The sequence below is a fragment of the Xiphias gladius genome, chromosome 6 (assembly GCF_016859285.1).
Source record: "Xiphias gladius isolate SHS-SW01 ecotype Sanya breed wild chromosome 6, ASM1685928v1, whole genome shotgun sequence".
NCBI lineage: Eukaryota > Metazoa > Chordata > Actinopteri > Istiophoriformes > Xiphiidae > Xiphias > Xiphias gladius.
The window spans coordinates 27222104-27233259 of record NC_053405.1 but is presented as its reverse complement, the minus strand read 5'-3'; the positions used below and the strand labels follow the sequence as shown (position 1 = coordinate 27233259).

Sequence of the window (11156 nt, the reverse complement as noted above, 5' to 3'; positions counted from 1 at the left end):
AACTGTGAATTGGGACTTTCCCAGGGGTTGGGACAGAAGCTACAGGGTACAAATAATTACCCTAGCTCTATCTGCAGCGGAGGGACAGAGGGGCTGCAGGCCTTTAAAATTCAGTGCCTTGAGGGTAAAGAGGGAGAGGGCCAGCAAGCACAGACGCATTCTTCACGATGCTGAAATTAACCCCTGGGGTTGCCACATACACCATGTGACTGCTGTCAACTCTGTGTGTGTGTGTGTGTGTGTGTGTGTGTGTGTGTGTGTGTGTGTGTGTGTGTGTGTGTGTGTGTGTGTGTGTGTGTGTGACAGAGAGACACTCCAATATTATCTATTCTTTAAACCTGCTTGAGCACTTATAGTAAGTCTTTTCAAATAATAGAAATGTTTTTCGCATTTTCTTGGAACTAATACACTGAAGAGCAGCATACAGCACGTCTGCATTTTTAAAATTTGTCCTACCTTATCAACACCTTCACAGCTGAGTAACCTGTGAGATAAAAATTCATTTCCACACAACTTTCCTGCAGACCAGAACATATAGAACAGGTGATGTACAAGTTGTATTAGGGCAAACTGGACCCAAAGACAATAAGCACTTAAAACTTACAATTATACAAAAACATGTTCATAGTAGGGCTGCAAGATTTGGGGAAAAGTTAATTGCGATTTTTCTGACCACTATGGCAATTATTTTCTGTAAATCAATATCCAGGCCTTTATTTGTGTTCTTCATATTATTAAACATCTATAGTGCATGGTGGATTAGGTTATGATGCTCTTACATGAAAAGATTCAGAATAAATGCTGTTGCTTGCTGTCTCAGAAGACTTACACCAAAATTCCAAGGTTCTTGTTTTTTTTTTTCAGTAGCTATCCAGAGAAAAATCTACTTCACAGTAAACCTTATTTATAGATACAGTCCGGTGTCAAATTAAAGGAAAAACCTGAATAAATGAGAGGAGAAACAAAACGAATACAGATGCTCCGCTCATGCTCTGTGGCATGTATAAAAATGCTGAGCAGACCCAGTTGATTCTGATTTTGCATCAAGATGACAAGGGGAAGGATCTACATGACTTTGAAAGAGGGTTCACGGTTGGGGCACGGATGTCAGGAGCTTCAGTCACAAAGACTGCTCAACTGGCTAATGTTTCAATGGGAACAGTTGCTAAAGTGACATCTGCCTTTATATCTATGGGAAAGACATCAGCAAATTAATGTAAACTGGGGTCAACAGCACACATTTGATGACCGTAATGCTTGTGCATTAGTGCAATATGTAAGGAAAAACGGGAGAACAACCCTTCGTCAGGAGACTGAAAATGTCAATGCAGGAAATGATCAGACTGTGTCTGTCGACAGTTACATAGAAAGGGATATTATAGTTAGGTTTCGGTATGTAAACCCCTAATTAAAAAGATGAATGCACATTTGAGAGTTCAGTGATCCACAGTAGGGCAAGTGCATGTGTCACGTGCACCAAGAAAACAGTATAGGCCCGAATGCCTGACGCCTACAATGTGGGGATCTGATGACTCTGGTATACTGTGGGAGGCATTTTGCTGGCATGGTTTGGGTCCACTTGTCTCCTCAGAGGGAAGGGTCACTGTAAATCAATGCAATGATCAAGTTTGTCCTATGATGAAACATTTCTATCTTGATGGGAGTGGTCTCTTCAAGGATGACAATGCCCCCATCCATAAGGCATGAGGGGTCACTGATTGGTTTGATAAGTATAAAAATGATGTGAATCATAAGTTTTGGCCATTACAGTCAACAGATCTCACCCCAATTGAACACCTATGGGAGATTTTGGACCAACGTCTTAAACAGCACTCTCCACTAGCATCATCAGGACACCAAATGGAGGAATATCTTTTGGAAGAATGGTGTTTTGTCTCTATAATAGAGTTCCAGACACTTGTAGAATCAATGCCAAATTGCACTGAAGCGGTTCTGGCGGCAGGGGTGGCCCAACATTTTACTAAGACACTTTGTTGGTTTTTCCTCTTATTTGTCACCCGTCTGTATGTACTTTGAGGCGGCTTACACCCTCACTAGACTACCACAGTAGTGACACACATAGACAACCATTCACACCTATGGGCATTTTAGTGTTGCCAGTCCACCTAACCTGCACGTCTTTGGAAAACAGGGGACATACAGGAAATCCATGCAGACATAAGGAGAATGTGAAAACTCCACACAGAAAGGCCCCAGACAGCAATTTCAAACCCATGAACAGTGTTTCCCATTAATTACCTAAACTGAGGTGGCCCGCCACAGTCTAATTTGTCCCACTACAGTTTCATACTGAACCAAAAATATTTTTACACTTCTCAGTGTTTCCCATACATTGATTTATGTGTGGCGGCCCGCCACAATATCGACACTGACTGCCACATTGATTTTCTCTCTTTTTTTTTTTTTTTTTGCTTTTTCAAACGGGTAAAGTGGTACCTCATTGTAGAGCTGTGCGCAGCGCATCGATTTGCTCAGCCCATCTCTCTCTCTCTCTCTAGCTTTCTCTCTTTTTGTTCGACACAAGCTGAACGTGAAGCAACTGAGCTGTATGCATTCTTCAGTTATTTATTTTTCACAAAGTACTTTGTAATTAAAATATTTGCAGTGGAGCACCTTATATCCCCTAAAGTTGAGCTAAAGTTAGTATCACATACTTACCAGACAAGTGGACTCAGTTCCAAATCCTGAGAATCTCAATTCAGAGCTTTTAAAGTGATTGTTCAAAACAGTAGATATGTTAAAAGTTTAGCTGAGAGATTCCAACTACATTTAGTATCTCAACATATAAACACCCAAAGCTTTCACCTCTTTCAAACTTGTTAAGATCACATTGTTAATGTGTTTTATACTACTGCAGCTTTTGCGCTTTGTGAATTATCCTCAATTATTTAGCTCCAGCACATAATCAAGCTACTCAGTCTCAAATCATCAATGTCTTACTGAAAAGTACGTTTTTATGTAAAATTATTCATTAATGTAAAGACCGCCCCACACCACACAATATCAGCTCAGTGGATGATTTTTAACAAGAAGTGTAAGATAGGTTTTGATTAAACTGTTATCATTTTTGAGGATTTACTTTGTAGTGTTATTGTACTGCGTTGGATTACATAGTTATGTGTGGTGAGTATTTATGCAACACCTCCCCCTCAAACCCCACCATTACAATGCACAGTATTGTATTCTAGTGAGAGGGACTGGGCCTGATATCTACACAGCCAAAGTTGATTTTTGGGGATTATGTTGATTTTAATTTTTTATTTCCAGGTCAATCTAATTAATCAAATTACTAGCAACATCAAAATTATCAATACAAACTATGTACTCACTGTGGAAGTTAGGCTCATTTTATTATAAATGCTGGCTAATATCTCTCATCTGTTCACATGTACAGGATCTGGGGCTGTTCCATATTTGGGTGTCTCTCCATCTCACGTCAGGCCATTACCTAACTAAGGAAGACATTTTCACTCACTGCACTTCTTTTGTCCATTTTGTCTTTCCCTTTTCAATTCAAAACACTGACGAGCACTGGTTACATAACTGTGCTACTCCACCACTCTTCCTCTGTGATTTAATAGCGCCAACTAATCAATGTGTCCTGTGTAGATAACATGACTCAGCTGCCTGCTCTGTAACTAATCACATTCTTGTGTCCTGGGCGCATTGTTTGCTGTGGGAAACCAACATCAAGAACGAAATAGAAAATCCAGTATGTACTAAAAATGGTCACATCTAGCTTTCCTCTCGGTCTAAATTACCAAGTGAAGCTGTTAAAGAAATGAGTGACTATATACAGACAGAGACACCACAGATTACTCTCATTGCCCCATTTCAAACCCTGGTGTCTGGTACAGTATGTTCATTAATAGAAACTTTGCTTGCAGTTCAGTCAGTAAAATGGGCCAATGTGAGAATGGTAAAGTTAAGAAACAGTGACCACAGCCACCAGCTGTCAAATACTAATCGGATTTCAATGCATCTTTACTTCCTCACATTTTTGTTGTTTATCAGTTTAGGAAACTGTAAAATGTACAAGTTAATTGTAGCCAATGAGAGCACATTTGTATAGTATATAAGACTGAAGACACTGCTCAAGAATGGATGCATCCTTGTTAAAGTAACTCACCAAAACTGTGGCAGCATGAAAGGAAACAATTTTTTTTTTCTGTTTTAAAACATTTTGTATCGATGCCACTGGAGCCACCAATATACAAAGTTGACAGTTTCAGGAAAAGCTATGTTTTGTATTCACAGAAACATTTGCTGCTGCTGATTTTTAATGACTATAAATGGTATCGCTGTAGCCAGGAAATTTACTTCCATCATTCTCTGATGTATTCTGTCTTCAAAGAATGGCAGGGGTACTACAGGGAGACTTTGAGAATGGTTTTTTTTCCTCCTCTCAGCCTGAGAGCATCACTACAGAGATGAAAAAAGAAAGAAACCACCACGAAAAAAGAATTTTTGTTGGGTAAAAAAAATACCTATTTGGAAGAGGTCTACTTGGGGATGGACAAAATGTTAGAAACGCCGTTGCTGTGTGTATTTCCTCTAAAAATCCATTCATGTTACTTGATAAAGCAACCCACATAACAAGGAATGGAATTTAAAAGGATCTAGTTTTACACATTCAGACTTTTGACATTCTGAATTAAGCCAAAAATATTTTTTAACATGTTCAGGACTGGAAAAGACATTCTGAGTGGCATTTAGAATGACCAACTGAAGACCAGTGATCTGGCATTAAGTGAAGCAGAGACATATTCTGAAATAGCTAAATTCTACATGACAAACAGCCGATTAGACTTTAAAAGACAGATATGGGGTCTTTTTAAAGATGGTACTTTTGTGTTTTGATCTCTGAAAATGTTCCTTGATGTCAGGGTCTGTTGAGATGTGATTAAATACCAAGACAATAGCTTATAATATAACTAGCCAGCTAAATTATGATGAATGTTACTGACTAAAATTAAGTTATCTGCTATAAAGTTAAGCAGTAGAGTTGGGGGGAGCCCAACACATGCTGTATACGATTGACCAATTAATCAGACCTTTATTTAGAAAACAAAACCCACATTGCATGTGCAGGTGTGACCCTGACCTTAATGCAGGTCATCAATGATGGACACAGGAAAACCGTTAACACGACTGCTCAATCCACATCGGATTTAAGTAGAGAGTGTAGAGTAGTAAAGATAGCTTCAATAGCACAGCAAAAAGCACATTTTTTGTTTTTTAAGGTGCTGTAGTCCCTAACGGTTACCAGCAACTCATCAGAAGTATTGGTGTAATAACCAGTAACTAATTAGTGCTTAAAATATAATAATCTGTGACATAATAACAACAGACCAATTAACTAATATAAAGCGAAGAGAAGACAGGGCTGTGATCATGACAGCCCAAAAACAAAAATAATAGAGGCAATATCAAGGGGAAACTTATCCCCTCCAGCCTCAAGCCACCCCGCTAGCTCCAGTTGCACTATCCTACATCCTGCAATATATTTATGCATAGAATGCGTCTTTCATCATTTTGAAGAGGTGATAAAGGACACGGGGGTTTCTCTTCATATACTAAGCTAAGTGGGGCCTACAGTTGTACCTAAGACAGTTTGAATATCCATCTCGTGAAGATGTACCAACAATTATTTTATTAGCATTAAAAAGCTACTGATTACATATGTCAGTGGCCATGAAAAATATTTGTGTTTTATGGCCTGTCTTTGCTTGACAAACAAAGCCAACCTCAAGGTACTAGTGCAGACAAAGACCGAAGGATGTGCTGCTTCACATATTCTGTTAAAAGTTGCACAACAAAAGACTGACAGCCAACTGACTGCTGAGATGCACTTATGTTGTGCACCTGCGTGAGAAGAAATAATTAGACAATAGTCGATGGTCCTTATCCAAAATTATTTGATTAGTCTTATTGTTGGAAAAGAAAGAGATATAGGATATATTCAGCATGGTCAACCAGCCAAATACAGGACGAAAAGGGCACACTGAGAAACTTAAAAAAACTACAGGCAGCCATCGCAGATGTTGCACTTCTGTGTTTATGTTAGAAACCATTGACATACTGTTATCTGATATAAATACCAAATATCAATTTTTGACAAGCTTCAAAAGTCATGTTCTGGTCAGTCTCTACTACAAACAACAAATAAAACAATTACATACACAGACTCTTTTTTTTACTTTAGTAAGTGTCCATGGTTTATGTGTGATACTGCACTGCAAGGCATTCCAATATATTAAATAATGAATTTAGCACCTCTGCCTCATCAGGACACATTCTCATACATTATTTACATAGCCCACTTTAAATATTAGCTGCAATATTTGATCACAACAAACACAGGCAAAAAAATCGTGCAGGCAACAGGCTACTATAAAATATTCAATGGAATTTACAAGTTCTGTGTTCAAAAACAAATTATATGACTTAAATTTCAATGAATGCTTAAAATACCTTAATACAAATAGCATGTGATTTTGTAACTTTGGTTAAACAGATTCTATATTACCAACCTTTTCCTTCCTACCACAGATACTAAAGGCTTATCTGGGACTGGTACATTGTGTCATTGAGTTGAGCTTCACAAGGTTGGCAAGTGGCCCTCCTGGGTGTGTGTGTGTGTGTGTGTGTGTGTGTGTGTGTGTGTGTGTGTGTGTGTGGGTGTGTGTGTGTGTGTGTGTGTGTGGGTGTGTGTACATGTGTGTGTGTGCGTGCGTGTGCGTGTGTGTGTGTGTGTGTGTATATGTATGTTCACCCCTCCCCCACACCACCCATGGCTTTGGAGCAACCAGCTGCACAACACTCTAGCAAGCTCTGAATAAAATTGACACAAAGGTAATACATAATAAAATACAATGCACTTTGGCACATTTAAGAATCTACTATATGTTATAGATAACCATGGTTAAACAGCAACATTAGTTTAAACAGTGGTAATAACTATGGGCTTGTAAAGCATAACACCTTAGACTGGTAAGTACAACTATGGGACAAAATCCTAACTGTGTATAAACAGTTTCAGTATTGACTTATAATTGCTGTTGTTTTTGTTTTGTTGCTTTTTTAAAATAATACTAACACTTAAGTACTTATCAATACAGGTACAAAGTATATGTAAACAAAAAGTAATTAAAGAAAGTAGGAAAATAAAAGCATTCAGCCATAATTGAAAAAGTATCTAAAATAACAAAAATAAAACAAAAACAAAATTGCCCAATAAAAAGTTAAATAAATAAATATCATTGTTTATTCTGCTAGCATGAAATATAATGTATAAATGATATCCTCATGGTTAAGATTAAAAATTACTTAAGTGGTTTTAATTCAAAGATAGCAGTACTTGCAGGAAGGAAGGGCGCGCACACAAATACAAACCACGCACGAGAACTACCCTACGAACACACGCACACGACGCGCGCGCGCCTACGCACGCGCTGACGCTGCCCATCCCCCACCCCGAAAGAAAATATAAAAATAAACGTCCAAAACGACGCAATAACCCGCCAAAACCCTGTGTTTATAGTCATATGTTATCATTCTATACGGCGGCATAATTTATAATGACAATAATAACGTGAAAAGACGATAAACACTCACCAGAAGCTCCAAATCACACAAGGGGGGTGTCTTCTCCTCTGTGCTCCTAATATGGAATCTCCTCCTCCACCACCGTTGTTTTCTAGCTCTAATTAAACCTCGAAAAAAGCGTTATAACGGCCCTCAGACCCGGCCAACCGGTGCTAGGAATCCCCAATGACCGATGTGTTTTGGATACACGGGCATATATAATGATAAATCCCCTTAAAAATGAGCTGGATGGACAGTTGGGTGTAGATTGTAGGTTTGCTCGCTAGTAGAGAAAAGAGCCAAACGGTTCAGTAGCAGCCAACGGCTTCAGACTGAAACACAGAGTAGCTGACCTGCCAGGCGAAAATGAGGTAGGCCTGAGCTCCTCTCTGCAGGAAGCACGCTCCAGTCACATAAACATCAAAATGGGTGTCGCAGTATGGAAAAGAATGGTGTAGTCGGGCTGGGGTTGGCGGAAACTCAACAAAAACAACTTACAAATACGTACTTAAAATTGATTTTAAACCATTGTCATTTTTTTAAAGCCACATATTACAATTAATATATTGCTAATTTTGGATTGCAGCATTAGGCATGCTAGGTTTGCTGTTATTAGTTAAAGCTACTTAAAAAGGAAGTTAGACTAAATTCTTATTTGTTTATGTTCGTGTTTTACACCAAAATAATGTAATGCAGTTGTTTGTGTTTTATATATTGAACTATTTCAATGCCAAATAAATGGTAATGGTTTCAAGTTTCACATTCGGGTAGACGATGTTGACCGTGAAGACAACATGAAGCCAGTTGAAAAAGGGCTGTTATTTTCTCCTTTTAGGGAAGACATACCTAGCTCAGCCATTTTCCACCGCAAACCTGCCTCTGTAATCACAGTGAATAAATCAATGTAAATATGGTGACCAGACAGAGGAGTCCCATCTTCAGTAAAGAAACAAGGCGAACCTTCTCCCTGTTGTCCGCATCACGAAATAATGAAAGATAGTAAACACGGTTACAGTGGGGAATGTAAAGCGGCCAGTATACACGTCTGAAGTGACTCTCGGCAAGCCGGATAGCTTCAGGATACACAACTATGTACACAACTGAACAACAAATTGCCAAAAATAAACAATTATTTATGGCACTTTTCATGTGAACAACCAAGTGCAACACTGTTAATGTCTTCCCTGGAGAGACTGTATCAAAATGTGTGCTTTCATCCCCATTTTTTAACCATATCACTTCTCCCCTAGGGAGTGACGGCCAGCTATCCTCTCTGCCTCCGAGTGTGGCCGCTCAGCCATAAACAGCTATAAATACTTTTGATATCTGGCGTGGGCAAACAGCACGTCCTACTCCTTGTTATGAGAGTGTGACCCAGGCCCAACCCAATAGAGTAAAACCTGGCCATAATCAAAGTACGACACAGCCTACAACAACTGTGCTTTTACATATATAGTTACTTTCCGCCTCTGACTGTGTGTCACATGTATATTGATCGCATTGTATACTGTTTGTTTTAATATTAAGATATAATGAATATTTGGGTTTATGTAATGAAACGTTTGTAAAGTCTGAAAACCAAAGAGATACAAGGGGTACTAATTTTACTAATGTGTTAATGCAAACCTATAATTAAAAAATATCTCAACCACTCTCGTGTTTACATTGAATATAAAAAGTTCTCACCTATATGAACAGGTGAAACAGCGGATAAGGTTTTTGTCACTGAGCTATGACCAGATAATTATTTGAATGGGAAACAATTTTGGCCTAGTTATAATGAACTGAAATGTAATTTAGTTTTGTCATTGGTCACTTTTCAGTCTTGTTGTGTTGAGTGCTGTCCAGTACGGAACTCAATGCCATGTAAATTTCAGTCATACCAGATGTAATTAGAGAGCAAAGGCTGATTCATTGAATGACTGAGGCCTCACTTTCACTGGAGAAAACCGTCCAATCACATAAAAAGTCGTCCAATTGGGTGGAAAACCACAACATTTTCAGCAATATAGTAATTAAGTAATTACACCAGTTGCTTTACAGTTGTAGCCTTTATTTATGGCAATGTAAACATTTATTTTTTCATTGCAGAGTTGTATGCTGGGTCTTTCTTCATGTTAACCACACAATACAAGGAGAGGCAGGGGCAAGATGCTTTTCTAGAGAGATGCAGATGTAAACAGTGAAGTATAGACAGTTACTCATGCGTGCTTGTGTGCATTAACTGAAAGCATGTGCTCATCAGCATGCACACACACACATACACTGCAGATAAGGCCCAGCTGAAATAAACAGAGACAGAGACAGACAGAAAGCCCTGGGGTGGTGTATAGTGTGAGCTTTAGCGTGGCTGTAACAGGAGAGTGGAGGATGGGTAATGACTTTTGTACGGGGGTGACATTAGTGTATTTCCTCAGCCTGTAGTTTCACATGCCTGGGGAGGTTTGTACTACAAGAGGGCCCCTACAAATTTGATGGCGGCAATCATTTTACACTGCTCTCATTTTAACACTTTAATGCCTGTACTGAGGAAATACAGCTACCACAGCAGTGGTAAGAGATTCTACTGCTTTTGTGGCCCATGAATGAAGAGGAAAAACAGTAATGTAGAAACAATGCCAGTGTGGCAAATTGTAAAGTGAAACACCTCAGGGTGCAGCAGACCACTGTCAGGGTAATGACTTTCTGGGAAACCACAACACACCATCTATATGCAGCACTCAGCCTCAGTGTTTTCTTAAACAGACCACCTCCACTGCTACTACTCGGGATTGTTTGCTTTGATAAGGCATTTTATGAAAAATATGACTTTAACACTATAACTTAAGACCTGGACTCGAGCGGGAATGCATTTTAAAACCCTGAAATAATTACTCTTTGGCTACTGTGCATCAAATCTCACACACAGTATAAGTAAAGGTAAATTGCTAGGTTCTCATACAGCGACGCATAAAGTAGACACTGCCGGTATCCTACATTATCCTGGGCTCAATTAAGAAGTAGAAATGGAAGTGATCTAATTTGAAAGGTATTCCCTACATGGACTGTATAACAGAGATGACATAATCTGTTAAACTTTGCATCACCTTGTGAGAATGTTCAGATTATTAATTAACCTGTGTCCTTGGCTTGGTTTTCATTGTGCAAAAGGTGAGCCTTTATTTTTTCTATGGAATGGTAGACCAAATAAAAGTTGGCAGAGCTTACTTATATAATGATTACAAAGGTTTTGGCATGAAGCTATTGCATTTAAGGTGAGGCATTTAAAGAAACAGTCCAGCATTTGGAGAAATATGCTTACTTGCTTTTCTTGCTGAGAGATGAGAAGATCAATACCACTCTGCTAAATATGTAGCGAGAGCAAGCAGGTGATTAACTTATTTTAAGATTGCAAAGTGTGGGAAACAGCTAGCCTGGCTCCGTCCCAAGATGAATCAAATCTGACTATAGTACCTCTAAAGCTCATTAATTAACAGATTAACAAAATTTGTTTAATCCGTACACAAACAGAAAAGCAAAAACAACAGGTTGTGGTTTTAGATGGAGAG

General features: G+C 38.8%; 1 long non-coding RNA gene across 1 annotated transcript in view; it reads right to left on the bottom strand.

Annotated features, from left to right (window-relative positions):
• The window catches only part of LOC120790972, a 29325-nt gene extending 21351 nt beyond the window's left edge, over nucleotides 1-7974 (bottom strand). The window contains exon 1 of the long non-coding RNA XR_005707591.1: nucleotides 7639-7974. This is a non-coding gene — a long non-coding RNA (uncharacterized LOC120790972). The remainder of the gene's footprint in view (nucleotides 1-7638) is intronic.
• Between the last annotated feature and the right edge of the window lie 3182 nt (nucleotides 7975-11156).